General features: G+C 46.6%; 1 protein-coding gene across 1 annotated transcript in view; it reads left to right on the forward strand.

The window, feature by feature from the left end:
- MALRD1 (MAM and LDL receptor class A domain containing 1) overlaps window positions 1-22,483 on the forward strand; it is a 2,333,045-nt gene that overhangs the window by 1,454,245 nt on the left and 856,317 nt on the right. The window lies entirely within an intron of this gene.

A 22,483-nucleotide genomic window follows, 5' to 3' on the forward strand; every position in this document is an offset into this window, starting at 1 on the left:
TGTATGGCATGATGGGATGTTATACTTCTTATTGAGCCGCTGCATCCGACTAAAAAATGCGCTCACAACCTTGTATCTTGTCTTTTCTGGTGCCTTTTGCAGTGCGCAAGAATGCTGGTAACTTGACTGCACTCACCGATACAAAAGGGGATGATGGACGGAGCGTTTGAGCAAATCAAACACTCGCCCCCAGTCAACTGATCTGGGTTTATTCCATCACCATTCTTTAGCTCACTCAGCCACCCCAGTTCAGACATGGCCATATGCAAATCAGTCTGACCAGGTGCCTCATGGGAACAGTCCATCCCGAACTGCCAAGCCATGTCTTCCCTGGACCTGAAACAAGCATCCTGGGACCGGTTTCGGATTCATAATCCTCATCAGCCAGGCTATCTTGAATCCAGTGGCCAAGTGAGCAAGGGACTCACGTCTGAGCATACCCTGCCAACTTAGGGCGAACCAAACGATACAAAAGGGGATGATTGACGGAGCGTTTGAGCAAATCAAACACTCACCCCCAGTCAACTGATCTGGGTTTAATCCATCACCATTCTTTAGCTCACTCAGCCACCCCAGTTCAGACATGGCCATATGCAAATCAGTCTGACCATGTGACTCATGGGAACAGTCCAGCCGAACTGCCAAGCCATGTCTTCCCTGGACCGGAAACACGCATCCTGGGACCGGTTTCGGATTCATAAGACTCATCAGCAAGACTATCTTGAATCCAGTGGCCAAGTGAGCAAGGGACTCACGTCTGAGCATACCCTGCAAACTTAGGGCGAACAAAGCGATACAAAAGGGGATGATGGACCGAGCGTTTGAGCAAATCAAACACTCACCCCCAGTCAACTGATCTGGATTTAATCCATCACCATTCTTTAGCTCAGTCAGCCACCCCAGTTCAGACATAGCCATATGCAAATCAGTCTGACCCTGTGCCTCATGGGAACAGTCCAGCCCGAACTGCCAAGCCATGTCTTCCCTGGACCGGAAACAAGCATCCTGGGACCGGTTTCGGATTCATAATCCTCATCAGCCAGGCTATCTTGAATCCAGTGAGCAAGGGACTCATGTCTGAGCATACCCTGCCAATTTAGGGCGAACAAAGCGATACAAAAGGGGATGATGGACGGAGCGTTTGAGCAAATCAAATACTCATCCCCAGTCAACTGATCTGGGTTTAATCCATCACCATTCTTTAGCTCACTCAGCCACCCCAGTTCAGACATGGCCATATACAAATCAGTCTGACCCTGTGCCTCATGGGAACAGTCCAGCCCGAACTGCCAAGCCATGTCTTCCCTGGACCGGAAACAAGCATCCTCGGACCGGTTTCGGATTCATAATCCTCATCAGCCAGGTTATCTTGAATCCAGTGGCCAAGTGAGAAAGGCACTCACGTCTGAGCATACCCTGCCCACTTAGGGCGAACAAAGCGATACAAAAGTGGATGATGGACGAAGCGTTTGAGCAAATCAAACACTCACCCCGTCAACTGATCAGGGTTTAATCCAATACCATTCTTTAGCTCACTCAGCCCCCCAGTTCAGAAATGGCCATATGAAAATCAGTCTGACCCTGTGCCTCATGGGAACAGTCCAGCCCGAACTGCCAAGCCATGTCTTGCCTAGACTGGAAACAAGCATCCTGGGACCGGTTTCGGATTCATAATCCTCATCAGCCAGGCTATCTTGAATCCAGTGGCCAAGTGAGCAAGGGACTCACGTCTGAGCATACCCTGCGAATTTAGAGCGAACAAAGAGATACAAAAGGGGATGATGGACGGAGCGTTTGAGCAAATCAAACACTCACCCCCAGTCAACTGATCTGGGTTTAATCCATCAGCATTCTTTAGCTCACTCAGCCACCCCAGTTCAGACATGGCCATATGCAAATCAGTCTGACCCTGTGCCTCATGGGAACAATCCAGCCCGAACTGCCAAGCCATGTCTTCCCTGGACCGGAAACAAGCATCCTGGGACCGGTTTTGGATTCATAATCCTCATCAGCCAGGCTATCTTTAATCCAGTGGCCAAGTGAGCAAGGGACTCACGTCTGAGCATACTCTGCCAACTTAGGGCGAACAAAGCGATACAAAAGGGGATGATGGAGGGAGTGTTTGAGCAAATCAAACACTCACCCCCAGTCAACTGATCTGGGTTTAATCCATCACCATTCTTTAGCTCACTCAGCCACCCCAGTTCAGACATGGCCATATGCAAATCAGTCTGACCCCGTGCCTCATGGGAACAGTCCAGCCCGAACTGCCAAGCCATGTCTTCCCTGGACTGGAAACAAGCATCCTGGGACCGGTTTCGGATTCATAATCCTCATCAGCCAGGCTATCTTGAATCCAGTGGCCAAGTGAGCAAGGGACTCACGTCTGAGAATACCCTGCCAACTTAGGGCGAACAAAACGATACAAAAGGGGATGATGGACGGAGCGTTTGAGCAAATCAAACACTCACCCCCAGTCAACTGATCTGGGTTTAATCCATCACCATTCTTTAGCTCACTCAGCCACCCCAGTTCAGACATGGCCATATGCAAATCAGTCTGACCATGTGCCTCATGGGAACAGTCCAGCCGAACTGCCAAGCCATGTCTTCCCTGGACCGGAAACTAGCATCCTGGGAGCGGTTTCGGATTCATAATCCTCATCAGCCAGGCTATCTTGAATCCAGTGGCCAAATGAGCAAGGCACTCACGTCTGAGCATACCCTGCCCACTGAGGGTGAAAAAAGCGATACAAAAGTGGATGATGGACGGAGCGTTTGAGCAAATCAAACACTCACCCCCAGTCAACTGATCTGGGTTTAATCCATCACCATTCTTTAGCTCACTCAGCCACCCCAGTTCAGACATGGCCATATGCAAATCAGTCTAACCATGTGCCTCATGGGAACAGTCCAGCCGAACTGCCAAGCCATGTCTTCCTTGGACCGGAAACTAGCATCCTGGGAGCGGTTTCGGATTCATGATCCTCATTAGCCAGGCTATCTTGAATCCAGTGGCCAAGTGAGCAAGGGACTCACGTCTGAGCAAACCCTGCCAACTTAGGGCGAACAAAGCGATACAAAAGGGGATGATGGACGGAGCATTTGAGCAAATCAAACACTCACCCCCAGTCAACTGATCTGGGTATAATCCATCACCATTCTTTAGCTCACTCAGCCACCCCAGTTCAGACATGGCCATATGCAAATCAGTCTGACCCTGTGCCTCATGGGAAAAGTCCAGCCCAAACTGCCAAGCCATGTCTTCCCTGGACTTGAAACAAGCATCCTGGGACCGGTTTCGGATTCATAATCCTCATCAGCCAGGCTATCTTGAATCCAGTTGCCAAATGAGCAAGGCACTCATGTCTGAGCATGCCCTGCCCACTGACGGCGAACAAAGCGATACAAAAGTGGATGATGGACGGAGCGTTTGAGCAAATCAAACACTCACCCCCAGTCAACTGATCTGGGTTAAATCCATCACCATTTTTTTGCTCACTCAGCCACCCCAGTTCAGACATGGCCATATGCAAATCAGTCTGACCCTGTGCCTCATGGGTACAGTCTAGCCTAAACTGAACTGGGGTGGTGTGGAGTGCAAAAAACGATGGATTTAGGCCCAGACCCTTGTACTGGGGTGAATGTATGACATTGTTCTGCATTCTGTCCATCAGCTGTGGTTATTGCATTTGTCACCCCGAATGGGATGGGTATGCTCAGACATGAGTCCCATGCTCTCCACACCACTGGAGTCAAGCTATCCTGGCTGAAGACGGCTGATAGCCAGAAACCGGCCCTAGGATGCTTGATTCCGGTCCAGGAAAGACATCGCTTGGCAGTTCCGGCTGGACTGTTCCCATGAGGCACAGGGTCAAGGATGATTTGCATATGGCCATGTCTGAACTGAGGTGGTGTGGAGTGCAAAAAACGATGGATTTAAGCCCAGATCCCTGTACTGGGGTGAATGTATGACATTGTTCTGCATTCTGTCCATCAGCTGTGGTTATTGCATTTGTCACCCCGAATGGGATGGGTATGCTCAGACGTGCGTCCCATGCTCTCCACACCACTGGAGTCAAGCTATCCTGGCTGAAGACGGCTGATAGCCAGAACCCGGTCCTAGGATGCTTGATTCCGGTCCAGGAAAGACATCGCTTGGCAGTTTCGGCTGGACTGTTCTCATGAGGCACAGGGTCAAGGCTGATTTGCATATGGCCATGTCTGAACTGGGGTGGTGTGGAGTGCAAAAAAACGATGGATTTAGGCCCAGATCCCTTTACTGGGGTGAATGTATGACATTGTTCTGCATTCTGTCCATCAGCTGTGGTTATTGCATTTGTCACCCCGAATGGGATGGGTATGCTCAGACGTGAGTGCCATGCTCTCCACACCACTGGAGTCAAGCTATCCTGGCTGAAGACAGCTGATAGCCAGAAACCGGTCCTAGAATGCTTGATTCCGGTCCAGGAAAGACATGGCTTGGCAGTTCAGGCTGGACTGTTCCCATGAGGCACAGGGTCAAGGCTGATTTGCATATGGCCATGTCTGAACTGGGGTGGTGTGGAGTGCAAAAAACAATGGATTTAGGCCCAGATCCCTGTACTGGGGTGAATGTATGACATTGTTCTGCATTCTGTCCATCAACTGTGGTTTTTGCATTTGTCACCCCGAGTGGGATGAGTATGCTCAGACGTGAGTCCCATGCTCTCCATACCACTGGAGTCAAGCTATCCTGGCTGAAGACGGCTGATAGCCAGAAACCGGTCCTAGGATGCTTGATTCCGGTCCAGGAAAGACATGGCTTGGCAGTTCGGGCTGGACTGTTCTCATGAGGCATAGGGTCAAGGCTGATTTGCATATGGCCATGTCTGAACTGGGATGGTGTGGAGTGCAAAAAAACGATTGATTTAGGCCCAGATCCCTGTACTGGGGTGAATGTATGGCATCTCCATCAACTGTGGTTTTTGCATTTGTCACCCAAAGTGGGATGGGTATGCTCAGACGTGAGTCCCATGCTCTCCACACCACTGGAGTCAAGCTATCCTGGCTGAAGACGACTAATAGCCAGAAACCGGTCCTAGGATGCTTGATTCCGGTCCAGGAAAGACATGGCTTGGCAGTTCGGGCTGGACTGTTCCCATGAGGCACAGGGTTAAGGCTGATTTGCATATGTCTGAACTGGGGTGGTGTGGATGCAAAAAAACGATGGATTTAGGCCCCGATCCCTGTACTGGGGTGAATGTATAACATTGTTCTGCAATCTGTCCATCAACTGTGGTTTTTGAACTTGATTGCACTCTCCATTAACATAAGATCAAATAGAAAATTATCGAAGTTTGAAGTAGGGGCCTGAAGCTGAGTTCTTCAGCTAAGTAGTCCAGCTTGATAATAGGTAGCCAAGTGAAGTAGGGAAAGACCCCCCTGTTCTACATCCAGGTGCAAAATAGATAGCTTAATCTGAGGTTTATGCTTGGCCCAGATGAACTCTCGGATCACCCTGTCCACTTCGTTAAAATACGAGGTTGGAATCTTTAAAGGAAGATTTAGGAATAAAAATATCAACATTGTGAGAATCAACATCTTTATCAAAGAGACTCGTCCTATTATTGACAGGGGTCAAATTGTCCATCGTTATAGCAGACTTTTTATTTTATCCAGTGTTCTACCAAAGTTCGATTGGAAAAGTTGCCTCTTGGAAATACACCTCTCTTTTTCTGGCACCACCCCTTGAGAGGACCCCACCAGTAGGCTAGATTGCACTTGATCTCCTTTTTGAAAGGGAATCTCCCCCTCCTTGCCTGGAGGAATCACAGTGGCTTCAGTGGCAGCAGCATCTTTTTCCTGGTTAACTGGAGGAGCCTCTTCAGGAAATACCTGTTCTGTTGCAGGTGCCATGTTAGACATCTGGTTGGGTTTGCGATTTTTAGAAAAAACAGGATACTCCTTGCGAGGGTAATGCAGCTCTAGGCTTCAATTATCTAACACGGATGTAGGTGGCACTCTCAACTTCTCCGTGTTACTGTCTACACTCGCAGCTTGCATAATACTGGAATTGCGAAAATGTTGCCTTCTCCTCTAGCACTCTATCCAGGCCTTGCTCCACTTCTAAATTAAACCGAGTGTGTGTTACTTCCACTTCCACTTCCACTCTGCCTTTGCTCTCAGTTCTATTTTCTGGAGAGGACGCTATTGAACCTGAAGAAGTTCCAGGGTAGCTGGACAACGTGGGAGAAAACTTCTGAGACAAAAGAGCCACTTGTGAGTTCGCAATACTTGTTTCTCCCCTTGCTTTCTGATTAGTTCTCGCTCTCTTGGCTGCCAAGATACGGGACTGCGCTGCTTTACGCCTCGCCTTCTGAGTTAGCAATGAGGGGTGGGGGCTGCAGGTGGAGCTTCTGCTTATGTTGTTGACTCTCTCAAGACCATTTGCTGCATAGCTTGCAGACCAAGCCCTTCTTTATGTTTTCTTCACTGGGTTACGATACGCTATTCTAAATAGGACGCTTTGTCATCGGTGGGGACCACTGGGTCTTCTCTATCCATCCACATTGAGCACCTGGTCTCTGCAAGCCTAGCAAATTCCCAGCCTGATGTCCTGCTGGTGCTGAGGCATGTAGCTCCTCCCCCTCCTACCCTCGGCTTCAGGGGTATGCTTCGGAGGCACGGCTGGCCGCGGCAGGGGCCAGGTTGAGGACAAACGATATGTCCAGTACGAGTAGTGCTTCTGAGACAGTGTCAGAGGTAGCTGCAGCTGTGCTGGCAGCAAACATATAAGCTGTTTGGTGCCTCCCCACAGTGTGTCTCTATATATCTGAAGTGGCAAAGATTTGAGCGGCAGAGTTCTGAGTAAGGAGGCGACTGCTGCCATAGGAGTTAAAACACGCAGAGCAGACAGTCAGCTGAAGCAGTTGGAGGAGCATGGAGGCAAGAATTACTGGTACGTCAGTGAGGAGTCGCTGCCAGGCTGTGCCACGGAGGATGTGTGCAACACAGCAACGCAGCAAACGGTGGTTATCCAGGCACTACAATACGTGGCACTGAGGATTCAGAATCACAGACTCACAGTAGGAGATATATGGTAAAATGAGGCAAGTCAAAACTTGGATCCAGGCAGTAGTTACAATTTTCAATTCATCGGAATCCCTTGAGAGTGTCAGCATAGGCCTACATTTTCTTTGCTCACAGTATAGGCTTGCCGCCAAGCTGTTTTATAACTGCCCTTTTGTTGCCTCTTATGTGGTCTGGCTATAAGTACTATAAACTACTCAAAAAATTACAAATATGTACATCCAGGAGATAGTAATACCTTTGGTGACACCCTCATGTCACATCACACTCCTAATGGGTCTTGAAACATATAGCCAAATTATCCCACCTATGACACCGTTTTTTCTGGGGGTCACCCCATCAGTTAAAGCAGCCACATGTCATTACACTGACACTGGGATTAATGGAGACAATACCAATCTCCAGAAGATACATTATAGTAGTATATTTAAACTTTTCAATAAAGCATTTAAATTAAAACGTGTATTAGTCTCTCTTTACATTGCTTAGATGTCAACTGCAGTCATAGGGCCAAATATAACGTGTCCCCACACTCTAGAGCCCAAGAGCAAAAGCTTCAGGAGGGCTTGGAATCATTAGCAAACCTTTCTCTAGGTCAGGAATTCCATATCCTGGGAGAGATAGGGTTGGTAGTTTTAAAACATTCCAGGGGGACTGCTGCAACTCCAGCATTCTTCATTACACACAGAACATTATTTCTGCCCCTGTCCCTCCTTGGGGTACCACGAAAATCAATATTGAAATTATAGGACCCTCCCACCCCCCATTATGAGGGGCTCCATGCCCTGGGAAGTGAAAACTAATGAGTAGTTCATCCTCTCTACTCTCTTCTGCTGCGTCCCTGTGCCACAGTCTTTTTCTTTTGTGTTCCTTTTTTATTTGGTGTCCTAGTCCCACCTCGGACATCCATGTGCAGCCGGGCTCTTTGGGGGAAGTAGTGGAATTCCCAAGTCCATTGCAGCCTCTCCAACTCCCCTTTATGGCACCCATCCTCTAGAACTTCACAGAAACTGACAGCAGTTCTATGTGCTCTCACCGGGCAAGAGCGGCTGATATCCCTGCCTGTGACGAGAGCAGCAGGTAGAGCAGGGTCCGTCGAGCACCAACCTTCCCAAGGTGGGTGACCCCAGACACTGGCAAAGGGGCAGGCAGCACATGAGGAGTGATTGCCTTGGTCTGGGCTTCTCTGCAATCCTTAAGTTATGTTGGTTGCTGCCATGACTGTCATTGGGGATAGGGTCCTTAGGACAGCCTTGCTAATGCACCAGCCCCCAGGGAAATGGGGGATCCCAGTGGCAAAAAATAAGCATGTGAAGGGGGACCCATGCATGCTCACTCCCCACTCACTTCTCCTTGATTTATTTCAGGGGGCATATTTCTTAGGCCCATTTGTCTGCCCCCACTGGACTAATTTTAAGACATTTGGTTTTGTTATTTGGCTCCATGCCCTTGGCAACTAACAGCATTCTCTTCAGGCCTCCTGGCATCTAAAGGGTTTTTTAAGAGGAGCTAGAATTTTAAAGCCTTCCTGAAGCTGACATGTCCTCTCCTGGCTCCGAGTGTTCTATTTTCCTTTTGGGGGCATACTCAGTAGCCACTCTGCAGCCAGCCAACAGCACACCATGCCTGAAGTACTCTCCAGGTCTCAGAGCCTCCTGGATACTGTAAGGTCACCTATGGGTCAGCAGAGTCCAAGACCAGTCCACTGAAGTCTCACAAAGAACCTTCCAGAGGCATCTAGGAGGCCCATTGCTCCAGCTGTTCCTCAAGAGGCTTAAGGGGCCAGCACCACTGACCAAGGAAAGACACATTCTAGTTCTACTGTCATCTGGAGTCAAAGCCCCCAAATCCATTCTCCAAGGACATCAGGTAGTTTATTCCAGCTAAGAATTCTTTCACCAATGTCACTCAAGATCCAGGGTCTTATAAAATGTGTGGGGGAATGTAAGTGTGCATGGAAAGTTTTAGTAGCCAGGCACCTGGCCAATCCTAGTATGCCACATCATACTTCCATTCCTGTCCCAGCACTCCTGGAGACCATTCTGGGGCAAAAACGTTTGGTGACTTAACGTTGTCTGTTGTAAGAGCTCTTTTGAGAGCCTCAGTACTGCCACTAGCTGCCACGAGCCCAAGTGCAGTGTGACAAATTATAAATAGATGCAGAGTTCCTCTCCATTCTTTCCTTTTAATTGCTCTATTGTCTGAGAAGGTCCTTAATCCCAGTCCTGGGAAGGGATAGACCAGTGAGGGTGTTAGTGATAAAAATGTATAATGATGTTATAGTCTTTCCCTGTTGTTTTAACTGTTCCTGTTAGCTCTTTCTAATTTTTAGTTTAAGGAATTTTAAAATACATTTTCAAATAGCTACAATTTTAAATACATATTTTAAAAACATATTCCTTGAGTATGTAAATCAATAATGAAAGATCGTCTGGATTATGACTGTGCCCCTACAACATTTATGGGATTGTTAGTAACATAGAAAACTCATCCCCTATAGGAATTCTAAGTGGATGGTGTTGGGCTTAGGATTCTCACCCCTCCCAACCTTGGCCTGGGTACAAAACATTGGCGGCTGGCATGTAAGGATAGTGGTGGGACAGCGGGACAAAAATAAAAGTTAAACAAAGTTTACAAAAAATAATTCCATTTACATTCCTGGTGCGATGTCCTCCTCTCTCTGGTCTTCTTTAGGCAGGTAGGCAGACTGCAATGCTGGGCCCAGGAAACTGCAGTAACCAATTCTGGTGCTGCTCTCATGCAGCATGAAAGAAGCCCCAGGATTGGAGGGAGCGCCTCCTTAGGCGCTCCCGAGAACACTGGAGCCCTATGCAGTCTCTAACCCAGCTGTCTATGACTACTGGGTTAGAGAGTTTTAACATGCGTATGTCTGGCAGGCTGTAGCAAGACGGCCAGCCAAAAAGACAGGCACATTTTAAACTTAAGGTCCCCTGACCATTTCTGCTTGCTGCTGCTGCCTGATTAGCAGCAGCAGAAATAAATAAAACAACGCCCTGACATTCAGCTCGTGATGAGATTTTAAAAATAAAATGGTAATCATGAACTGTATTACCATTTTTTTTCTCATCTCTGGGGGCATTTTTTTAGTAGGGTGACGCTATTCTTCCTTATTGGAGCAGCCGACCCTGGTAAAATAAAAAAAACAGGACTGATAACAATACAGTATAAATAGCTTAGCCCAATCATGAGTTTGTCTGAGTCCTGCTTTCTGTGTTTCAGTTTCCTACAGACCGCTTTAGTTGTCTACTAATGCAAGACTTATTGTGTAAAATATTAGTACTTACAACCGACTTCTCTCAGCACATTGCATTTTATTGACTGGCATTCTTGTCAAGCATATGTGCATGCTTATTTGATGGCTTTTCTTGATCTTATGTTGCTTTTCCCTTCACTTCAGCATTGCCTGTTTCCGATCCGTTTGATTGGATTATTTATATCCTGCTACTGTTTACATTCAGATAACTATTTTTGGATGTGCTGTCAGAAGTACATTAGACTTCTTGCTTTCTCCCCTGGTTGTTCTCTCCCTGTGTGCCATTTGCTGCAAGAGGAGCCATACATTCATTCATGCACAGTATTGTATCTCAACGCACACTTCAGTGATGAGCACCTGGTCCATCATATTCAGTGCACTTCATTTCAACTCAGCATGGCTTGTGATTTTATCAGCTCCATGTTATCTTTAGATTTCGAGTCACTTGCAGCATTGCTGAGGAATTTCCGTAGTCGGTTAGTTTATTTGCACTGTTCGTTACACTTCCTGCTAAGATTACTCTATGAAGTTCTCTGTTCCTAGTGACTCTTACATTCTTTTCTGAAAAAGGTGTCATCTCAATGATATGAGATAAATGCATGCTTTTGTGGGTGTGTGTTAAAAAGCTAGCACACCTTAAGTCTCCTTTAACCCTTTATTCTTGGCATGGCTCCAGAATATGACAAGCGTTCTGTAGCATTGCAAAGCCAATGGCAGAGACCTATTGGCTTTGCCAATTATTATTTTCAGGATGGTTCAGATATCAAATGTTTTGAATTCATTATACTGTATAGAGTATATGGTCACAGGGTTTTCTTTTAATTTTTGAATCAATAGACTCAACATTAATTTAGTGTGTTTCTCTGTTCTTTTTATGGTCGGTTCTGTATATTGTGTTTATCCATGGGTTTTACTTCTTTTAGTGTGAGGTGGACCATGAGGGATAATTATGCAGTTTTATTTAATTCTACCTACGATTGTTTTTACTTTTAATTCGTCGACTAATTTCTAGTTCAAATACAAGGGATTGAGAGCATCAGTACTGCCCCTAGCTGCCACCAGCCCAGGTGTAGTGTGACAAGCTTAATTATAGATGCAGATTTCCTCTCCACTCTTTCCTTTTGGTTGCTCTATTGTGTGGGAAGGTCTTTATCAGTGTCCTGAGGAGCGAAAGCACAGTGAGGGTTTTATAGCTACAAATGTATAATGATGTTACAGTCTTTCCCCGTTGTTTTGACTGTTCTTGTTTACTGCTTATCATTTTTATCCTCTGTGATGTTACCATTGTGTGCACTAAATTTTGCCATTTTAAATTACATTTTAAGATAGCTCCTCTTGTGTTTTTTTCAGAAAATGTTCCCTTCCTGTGAGAGTTAAACCTCTATTTTTCCTTTGGCAAGTTTCTTTCGTTGCTTATTGCTAACAGAACCACATAATACACAGTGATTGCGCCCTAGAAACTCCAACAGCAGTGTACATTGAAGTTTAATTGTAACTATTTTAGTGTTGAATTCGGGATAACATAAATAGTTTTCTTGGTAACTTTCGAGCCAGCAGGATGGTTTGGTGAGCAGAGCCATAGCCAGCCAACACCGCTGAGGGTCATGAGTTCAATTCTTGGCCAGTAAATTCATCAATCTATCCTTCTAAGGTCAGAAAACTGAGTAACATTAATTAGCTACTTGTGACATCTGTTATTTCCAGCCTTAGGGATATCAAAAGTGCTGTTGAAAAAACAAGTCATTATTGTAATGAATTCACTTCTACATGCTTATGGTTGTCACTTTCCCTATCTAATGGAGGTAAAGTTCAGTGCTATATGAACTAATCAAAATCATTAAAGAGCAATTGTGTTTCTCCGACTTTGCCCTTACTGTGACTTTTAGCTTATTAGCTAGCCTTTTCTCACCTGTATATGTTTGTGTATTTGATGGAATCGAAAACATGCATTGAGATAGATTTTCTTTGCATATCTGTTTGTCTATTGGGATATGCAAGAATTCTCTAATCATTAACTTTTTCTTATCTAAAATGTGAGTCTTGGTCTTATTCATAAAACTGCTATTTGAATACAGTTTCCGCAGCCTGCTTTTAGACACGCCGCCTGCTTTGAAAGACACTCAGATGGATCCCCAGAGACTCAAGAAAGTCTGTCACCCATGCACTCATCACAAACAGATTCGACTACTGCAACGCACTATATGCCAGCGTCACCCAGAAACAACTCAAGAAACTACAGAAGGTTCAAAACGCCACCACCACACTGTTCCTCAATATCCGCCACCATAGCCACATCACGCAAGACCTTCCACATCTTCACTGGCTCTCGGTCAACAAGAGAATCACCTTCAAGCTCCTCACACATGCCTATGAATCTCTCCGCAACATAGGACCAACATACCTGAACCAAAATTCAGTGCCACCCATCACACCCTAGCCTGTGTCTCCAGGATCCACAGGACCAGAACCGTGCCGCCAAGACCTTGAACACCCTGTCCCTCCACCTCAGGCAATCCATGTCACTGACCCAATTCAAGAAGGACCTCAAGACCTAGCACTTTGAATGATCCTCCACACCCAAAAGGACCAGCACCCTCCACCCCCAGTCAGCGCCTTGAGACCCTCACAGGGGTTTAGTCACGCTTTACAAACCTCTGATTGATTGATTGATTGATTGAAAGGGAGACCTGTAAAGTCCTAGGCCCTATGTAAACAAAACAAACTGGATTCCACATAATCTGTCAGACTCTAAAGTTAACTTAGCTGGACTGCAGTGTACACATGGGCTGAGGAAGCTGGTTGCAACAGAACATCTCTGCTCATATTCGTAATTGAACCTGAGTGATTCAGGACATGAAAATGGTTCAAAAGAGTCAGAGATCGTCAGGCAGCATACCAGCTGGAGTCATTTATGTAGTATAGCATTAGTTCACTCTGCTGATGCTCAGGATAGTTTGTGGTTAATTTCAAATGGGTGCGTGAGGAACACTGTTGGAGTCCGCTACAAAGCTTGCTTTGGTCGTGTTGCTTGACTTACTAAAGAAATTCTTGTTAAGATCGGGAAGACCATCTGCAACGGTTAATGTCTTGCCTATGAGACCCCTTGACTGCCTGGCAATGTCAGGTCCATCTCTCACTTGTGGCGGCCCCTCAGATGGGTTGCCATGAAACTGTATGTGGTCTGCTCCCGGGTTTCATGTGGGCCGTATCTGGGCTGCTGCATGACTGCTGAGGCGCACTGCCTAGTCACTCTCGCAACCGCAGGAGTAGATAGGTCATGGTCAAGAATTGCTCCCGCTTCTGGGATCATGATTCAGCTGAGCAGGTAGTTGCTGCTTGACCTATTCTTCAGAGTGTCATTGGCGCTTCTTGTTATTTGGTATGATTACGGTTTCGGGCTCCACTCTGGTTGTTCCATACTCCATGGATGGTAGTGTTGAAGTGTTGATGCTGAGAACAGGGGCTGGAATGATGGGGTTGCCAGCTGTTAGAAAGTGGGTTTCTGCTTGGCTAGGGTATGCACCTAAGAAAGGGCAGAACCCACTACTCTAGTCAAGGTAAGAGAGTTACACACCCAAGATAACCCCTGCTTACCCCCTTATTAGCTTGGCAGAGTCAATGTGTAGAGTGTTTGCCCACCACACACACACACTCGTGACCCAATAAATGCACCAAAAAAGAGACTCAATGCCAGATTACATAAAAATATCTCTTTTATTGGATATAAAAACATAGACCACAATCCCTCAAACCCTTAAACACTTTGCCAACTAGGTAATTGTCATAACATCACAGGTAGTGCAATACAGTAAATACATGTAGGTTGCACATGTCATAAATAGCTCTACTATATAGAACAGGCATGTCCTAAAAATGATACTTGTTATTCGGTCTTTCCAGGGATTAAAACAACATTGATCCCAATATTAGGACAAGAAATGTAGTAGAGGAGAACATAGCAATCACTACATTCATATTACCATCACCCTCAATGAACACATTGGGCACTGGAACTCCTGTGTGCCCTTTATACCGATTACGTCAACTTAACGGCTGTTTAGAAAGCACTCGTGTATTTTAATTAGGGGCTCTCTGGACCATCAGGGCCGTGACAATTGTGGCTATTCTGCTCCCCCAGATATGTACAAAAACAGGTGTCACACACTGCAGAATAAAGCAGGAGGCCCTGTTCGGGCTCTCCAGTGATCGGGCCAGCAAAGGCAGTTGCCCGCATACACGTGGCTCAACTGGTGAAACAAAATGCGTTGGGGAGTTGGTGACTAAGCATTAGCCTCCTCAGGCCGGATCACATCACCCACTGATCAGCCCTGAGCCTTCCAGGGTCCTTCAGGGCTGCTGTGCTGGATGAAGCCTCCTCTTCACTGGCGGGCATGAACCGAAGTCTCTGTTGCCTCCGTTCCCTTCGTCATGGCCTTTTGTGATGGCTGGATCCATACCACCATGACACTGATGTTGCTAGGCAATGTGGGGAGACTCAAGCTTGGGGTTTCCTTCCTTGTCGTCACCTGGAGTGTGAACCCATGTACCGGCTGCCATGGAGTGGGAGAGCACTTCCTTAACAACGAGTTCTCCCCTCCCACTACTCTGTACACATTGGACAGTGCAGTGCTCACACATGCTGTTGTAAACAAACACTGGGGCCTTTAAACAGTGCTTACCACACACTGGTCAGGGAGCCACTGAAGCAGAAAGCGGTCACCATGCGCTAGTTTAGGGTACTCCTATTCAAAGGGGGAATCACTCAACACATGTGTGTGCCACAATTGCAGTGCTCAACACACGTTTACTGGGCCGAAGGGGTAGAACAGTCCAGTCCTTCTCCTGCTCCAGAAAGGAGCAACAACTACAGGTCAACCCACCCCTCACACCATAGTAAGGGTTTCACTCTTCACAAAGCTCTTCAGTTCTCCTTCTAACCCAGTTACTTTGGGATACAGCAGTGATCTTTTGAAGTGTTTGATTTCACTTAGACTTCCAACAGGAGGTGTTAGACTTGGCCCTTTTCCCAACATTTTTCGCTTTTCACCCCTCTGTTTTAGGACGTCTCCCCCAAGGTGAAGAAATGTGTAGGCCATGTGTGGAGTGAGATGTCAAGTGTAATGTGACGCAATGGTGTGTGCACCTGTAATACCCCTATTGTAAACATGCACCTTACTGAAATGATGCTTTTAAAATGGATGCCATGGCTGTGTGTAGTGCCACCTGACTGCAGTGGGTTAGCGGTCTAGTTGTTTGGTACCGAGCCATCCCAGCATTTGGAGGGAAATCCTGGCTCTACTCCTCCCCCTGAGCCAGTTAGAACCAGTATCCCAGAGGCTTCCAGAAGCTTCTGGCTCTGCTGGAAGGTGGGGTGAGGGGCCCATAAATAGGGGGGCTGTGCCACCATGTGCTCAGTCAGAGCAGGGATATGAATGTGAGATGACCTGCTGCCAGGGGATACCACCACTTGGGCCTATGTGCTGGACCCTGCACCCAACCAAAACCCTTCCGCTGCCCCCCAGGGCTAGTGAAAGCCCCACTGCAGGAGTACAGGCTGCTGTACAGGAGGAGTGCCACGCCACAGTGGAGGATGATTAAAGCCTACCGCCCTGTCTTTATGAGTACCCACTGACTGCTGACATTGCCCAGTAGTGCCTGCTGCTCTGCTGCTTGGCCCCTGAAGAAGGAGCGCTATCCTAGGTCCCTGAGGCTGGTGGGACCTTGTGCCACGCGAGCGCTACACCTAAAAGCGCCTTGAGAAGAAGAGCATTTACTTGACTGCCAAGGCGCACCTTTGACTGCAGCTAGAAAGAGGTGAGGAGCTGATTTCTGCAGCATGCCACAGTGATTCTGCCCAAGAAGAAGCATGGACCCAACAACCATGTGTGGCCCTGAAGTGCTGTGCTGCTAAGAGCGCTACTGCCATCATCACAGCTGCAGGAGGCTGCCCTTGGGTCCCACATCACTGTGCTACGGAGGCGCTGCTTGGCCTGGAAGAACTGTGTGTTTTAAAGCGCTGAAGGTGCCCACCCCGAGTAGTGGCGGCACTTGGCATGCATACCTAAGGAGCGGGTGCCCACCCCGCGTATTGCCGCGCTTTGTGCCTAAATTGAAGCCGGCGGGAACCTACCCCACATGTGTGCTTTTATCGAGAGGGAGTCTACCCCTCATTGTCCCGTGAAATCACCGTGCGGCCCAGGGAACAGGAGAAGGAGAAACCTTACCAACATCACCTCTGTGGCCCGGGCGCTGAGGAGGGGGAGCGCTGGGAGCCAGGAGCGTTGCGCGTCGGGGAGATGCGAAGGAAGCGGTGCAGACTTCGCCGTGCGGAGGGAGGAAGAGGCCCCAAGGAAAATCTCCAGCGTGGCGGCCCTCCTCAGACTCCGGGGCCCGCAGGCTGCACTGGGCCTATGGGGCGCCGGCCGCTTCATCGACCACGCCCCCCTTGCCGCCACGCAGCCACTGGTTGCTGCTGCCGCGCCCCCTGCAAATCGCAAGGGATTGGCTGGTGCTGGCGTGCCTCCTAAGGCATTGGCCCTGATTGGCTCGAGGCCCGAGAAGGAACCGGGAAGGCATCAGAAGGCCCGGAGGGAACCTGGGTGCAGCCCGGAGGAGCGCTGGTGGGGGCGGGGATCTCGTGTGCCAGGAGAGCCCCGCTGGGGTAGTAGCAGCTGCCTGAAGCCGCGACAGGAAGCCCGGAGCAAGAGGGTTGCCACGAGGAAGTTAGGAGCTGCTCGAGAGGAGCCTGGTGAGTGGGGCTCTAATAGCAACGTGGGGGCCAAGGGGCCCCGGCCTACGGTGGTCAGGGTGCATCGGGGCACAGTGCCCGTCCCCGCCCCCGGCACCTACATACTTCCATGAGGGGAGAGAGTTGTTTTGGGCATACTTGAAGTGAGCACAGGAGGTGGCCCATTTGGACGCATTGCTGGGGCCCTTGCTATCTGTTCCTTTGCTCAAATGGCCACCGGATAGTGGAACTGCCCTGAGCCTTGGTAACTTGAGAGTCCCAGAAGAGGGACTCCCCTGCTTTTCATGCTGGCCTGAGTTCTTCTACCCAGCTGCCCGCAGGACAGTGGGCAGCTGCAACAACCTAGGGCATGTTTATGTGGCTATACCTTCATGCCTGGGTGTTTATGCTAATGCTTCCCATTCTAATGATTTGTTGCGCGGGATGCGGATACTGATTACTCATGTTAGGCTAAAGGTATATGCCCCAGTGGAATGTGTTCATGCGAGGAAAGGTTATTGCCTATGCCCCTACTTATGGTTATGCACCTAATACTATAGGCCTGATAGCTTTTTGCCTAGTGTTCATGCCCAGGATGTATGTTAAGGTGCTGATGTGGCCATATTACGTCTAATAAGGTTCTGAGGCCAGTACTGTTTCCTACATGTTGACGCAGTTTCTAAATTGTGTGTTCTGCCTATACTAGCGTGCCTAATGTGGATGCCAATGGCCACTTGATTACTCATCCTGATGTTCTAGGCCCAGGGTGAACGTCCTGCTAAGAGGTTTTACGGCAGATGTTTGTGCCTGATGTTCCATGTCAAATGATAAAGCTCTATGTTTTTATTACAGCATCGAAACTGAGGGACTTACCTTTTGCATTTACCCTGTAAATAATCCCCCATGTATATATTGCCCTGGGGCCAGTTGGCTCAGCATTGTGACTTCTGTGATTTCTGTTGAAGATCTGAGACAATACAAAAGTTATTCTTTTTCACAAAAACTGGTGTTGTGTCTCTTTTTGTGGCGCGCCTTGGGTGTTGTCTCTGTGTACTGCGTGGATTCTTCACACATGTCCTCAGGAGTTTGGCCTGCCTGCTCTGCACCATGCTACCCCCCATAGAATTGGATACCCCATTTCTAACAGGAGGCAACTACACACAAGCCCTTGGAGATCTTATCAAGCATGATACCACATCAGGGCAAAAAGAGTCAGTACTTTTCCACTGCCCACAGACATAAGCAGCAACTGTAGGCCAACCCACCCATCACACAACAGAAAGGATAGCGCTCCTCAAACAGCTCTTCAGCTCTTATTCTGTCATGTCTTTTAGGATAGTCTCATCCTGTATACCCCGTTTTACATACATTATCCAATACACATGACTATGACAACTCTAAACAGGTGACCTTTCAAATATCAGCTTGCTCCTGTCTCCTCAACATCAGGCTCTCAATCTTCTATCTGAATCCCTGTACCTGACATAAATAAACACTTCCCCACGCACTGCAGATTTCTTCTATATAAGGGTCCCCACTTTTTTCATCCTTGGCCAACAGCCAGCTGTGCATGATCGCACTTGTTTAGAAAAGCATTGATGATTGTTTACAAAACATTCATGATTGTTTTAAAAACATATCAATTCTAGAAAAAAACGGGAGTTACCACTTTAGTATAAAAGCTCCCCACTCCCCCCTAAAAATTAGAGGAGAATTCCTTCCAAGCAGAAATGGAGGTCCAGCATGATGAATCTTTGACACACAGCGGTCCAACATCCCTTGAGGATTGTCATCCTCGAAGCAGAGCCGGAGGCCTTCATTCTAAACCATCAATTTGAGGGGTTTCTTGGCTACAGTTACACATAGCTATACGCATATACACCTACACATCCAAGTTAGGCTAGATACATTTTAGCAAATTACTTAGGGCGTGAATTTTAGGTGTATGCAAGTGCTACTGTTTTTATCTGAACTGTTTCTGTTCATCTTATTAGCACTATGGTAGAAATGTATCAACTATTCACTATATTGGTACAAGCAATCTCTTTTGTATGCTTCTGTCTCTTGACTGTCGCTTAACACAAGACTGTCGCTGGACCAATAAATATTTATTGAAACGTCCTAATCACCATCCTGTGTATTTTCTGAGAGAAAGCAAGCACAAGTTTCTGAGCGAAAGGTTCTGTACTGTTTTTGAATGATCCCTGAGGTATCAGGAATGCATGTTCAGTGGTTGTCAGACACAACCTACACCACTGTAGAATACAGAGGACTAGTAGTGGCATTGTAGAGCTAGCTGGTCTAACAACTGACATATCCTGAGGGGGTAGCCAGAAGCAGTTGGGACACCATGCCCTCAGTTTAGGTCATCCAAAATGCAGAGGTCCTGGACGACTCCTAGGAACGACATGACATGGTGTTGCCCATGTTGGTTTGTTTCTTATATTAACAGTAAAATCTGAATAAATCAGTTGTGCTTTCTCAGAAAGCCCTACTCACACCTTTTCAGAGACGTCTGAAGTGGAAAGGAAAAATCAGCCTCAGGTGAGCAGATATACACTGTGTACTGGCTGAAGTTTTAGCAAGCTTGTAAGGATAAAACGGTCTCACATTGTGCAAAACCCTTAGGTACTAGAACATTGGTTATTCACCTAAGAATAACTTAGTCAACAAGTAGTTGTTCAGGCACGGGATAAGACGAAGTTGCAAACTCTCTTAACATCACAGAGAACTAAAGACATGCTGTCACTATGAAATTGTTAGAAAACGGTGTACCCTTAATAGGTGGCTGTGTTACTTTCATGATTGGGAACACAAGATGTTCGGATCAGAGGTATTCTATTCTTGGGTTCAGTTCCCACCTGCAGATCCGGTGACTAAATTGTTCCACACATACATTGTAGCAGAACATCAGAAGAATACATTACAAACGAAGACATTGATGTCCCTTTAACTCACCAGCAGCATTAAAGCTGGTTTAAAGGTGCCCTCCCACAAACAACATCTGTTGTGATACTCGATCCGCTCGGCATAGAAGGAGCTACCTTGCCGGTCTTAGCAACATACAATACAATCCACATCCTGAGATAGATAAACTACCAGTCGATGATATATGTAAAATATGCAAAGACATAGTCAGGCTATACAGGCACATTGTCCAGTTCGTCATGCGAACATTAACAGTCCAACCTGCAAGAAATGCACAACTGGTCCACATCAGACCACATCAACAATTAACCCACAGACACTAAAATCAGTAATATGGCCAATTCCTTCCAAACTGGGGCAAATACTGTTCTGTATAGCACAAATAATTGCACAGCTGGAAGCAGTATTTCTCCATACAGGTCCGCTGAAAAAACAATGAATGCTAACTATTTGCTTGCCAATGGGGATGGTTCCCTCAATTGAAGAGTGTACCAAGTGGGGAACAATCTCTGTTGCTGTTTACCTCAGAATACAAGGTACTCCTTCCTTAGCAGTAGTTTCAGAAGTGTTGAAACAAGTTTAGAATGAGTTTGGGGCAGGACCTGCCCTGGACTTGGGAATTAAATTATTGGGTTATTTTGCCCAAGTCTAGGCAATAATCAGAGCAACATAAAGAGGCAGGCAGCAGCAGGGGCCATACACAGCCTCCTAAGGCCGCCTAAGGGAACTAGCACCAAGAAATAGGGAGCAAAATTTACCCAAAATTATCAAAGAAATGTATGCTGAATTAGGTATAGATAATTTGGGAACCAAAGCAGGGAAGCCGCAAATGGTGGGTAGTCCCCACAAATACAACTCAAAGCAAGCACCCACTTCTTTTAAAAATAAAAGGGAAAACAACATTTTTTAAATAATAATTTGGAAATGAATTCATGAGCAAGGAGTGGGTCTTCCCAACGGGAGTCCGCTGAAAAGAGGTACCGCCTTAGGAATGATGACAACATTAAAAAACCTGATAGGTTTCAGGACCCTGATAGGCATCAGGACATACACGTTCCTTTTATTTCTTCTAGGGTTCATCAAAAACCTCGGAGAGTGACGGCCGATCAGAACAAATGCAAAAAGATCGACCAAAGACAAAAAGTGAAACACATTGCACTTTAGATTACATTATCAAACAGGAAGAGCAACATAAAGCAAAACCTCTTTTCAAAAAGAAGAAAGTAGCTCACTTAAAAATGAGAAATACCCAGGTTATTGAGGACCCAGCATCTGAACAGGGAATGGGCTCTGACGATGCTAGACAGTGCAGCAGAAGTAGCAATAGCTTGCCAGAATAAGAAGGATTTTCTGGTGACAGCAGTATTGAATGAGCACATTACGGTGGAATCACCTGAGACCAGAGTTAGTGTCCTGTATAGATTGTATGAAATGATGCTTCAAATAAAGGGAGACATCTCAGGAAAGGGTAAAGGTCTCTTTTGGGAGAACTTAACATATGAATATGACATACTGCTATCAGAAATAGATTGGCCGCCTGAGTTTGTGATGGAATGCTCAAAAGGGGAAAGCCTAATTTAGCCTGCTTTCTCCGACCTCATTCCTGAATCTTTAAAAGATTCATACATGCAGGAGTGGAGAGTAGCTCCTGCATTATACTGCAGCCATGTAGGGTGGAACATGGAGTCTACCCACCACAAAATCCTATTAAAATGTACACCAAATCCTCAGAGACAGTGCCCTATAAAAAGCGATGCAAAAAGGCAGGTCAAATAAATCTTAGACCAACTCGAATATATAGGTGTGATTTAGACTTGCACCTCCCCGATGAATAATTCTTTGTTTCTAGTTATGAAACCGGACAACACATATAGTCTCATTTTAGATTACTGACATTTGAACAAATGCACACGAACATTTGCAGTTCAAAATGCACATAGTGCCACATTAATGAATAACATTGTGCGGAAGAAATATTACACAACATTAGATGTCTCGAATGGATTCTTCTGCCAAAATATAGCTCCAGAAAGCAGATATTTGACAGTATTTTCTGCGCTCACCACTTAGCGAAATCTTTGTTGTTTGCCTCAAGGGTATAAGAACAGCTTGGGCCTATTCTCTGCAAGAGTATCAGAATGGTCAAAAACATGTGACGAGGAGGCTCTGTCTTTTGTAGATGAAATCTATCTGACCGACGATTAATTACATGAACACTTTAGCAGGGTGAAGAACATAACTGGGATTCACCAATTTGGGCTACAAATTTAATTTTAAGAAATCTAAAATTGCCCATCTTAATGCCCTTTTTTGGGTCTATGAGCTATCAAGTGAAGGCAAAAGTCAACAGTTTGCAATCAATCTTAGGATTTCTACATTTTGGAAGAACATGCATTTTAGATTACACAGAAAAAGTAAAACCCTTCTACAACTTAATCAGACCTGATTTCACACCACCCCATTGCACACAGCAACATACAAATA

Source organism: Lissotriton vulgaris, chromosome 10 (genome assembly GCF_964263255.1).
Source record: "Lissotriton vulgaris chromosome 10, aLisVul1.2, whole genome shotgun sequence".
NCBI lineage: Eukaryota > Metazoa > Chordata > Amphibia > Caudata > Salamandridae > Lissotriton > Lissotriton vulgaris.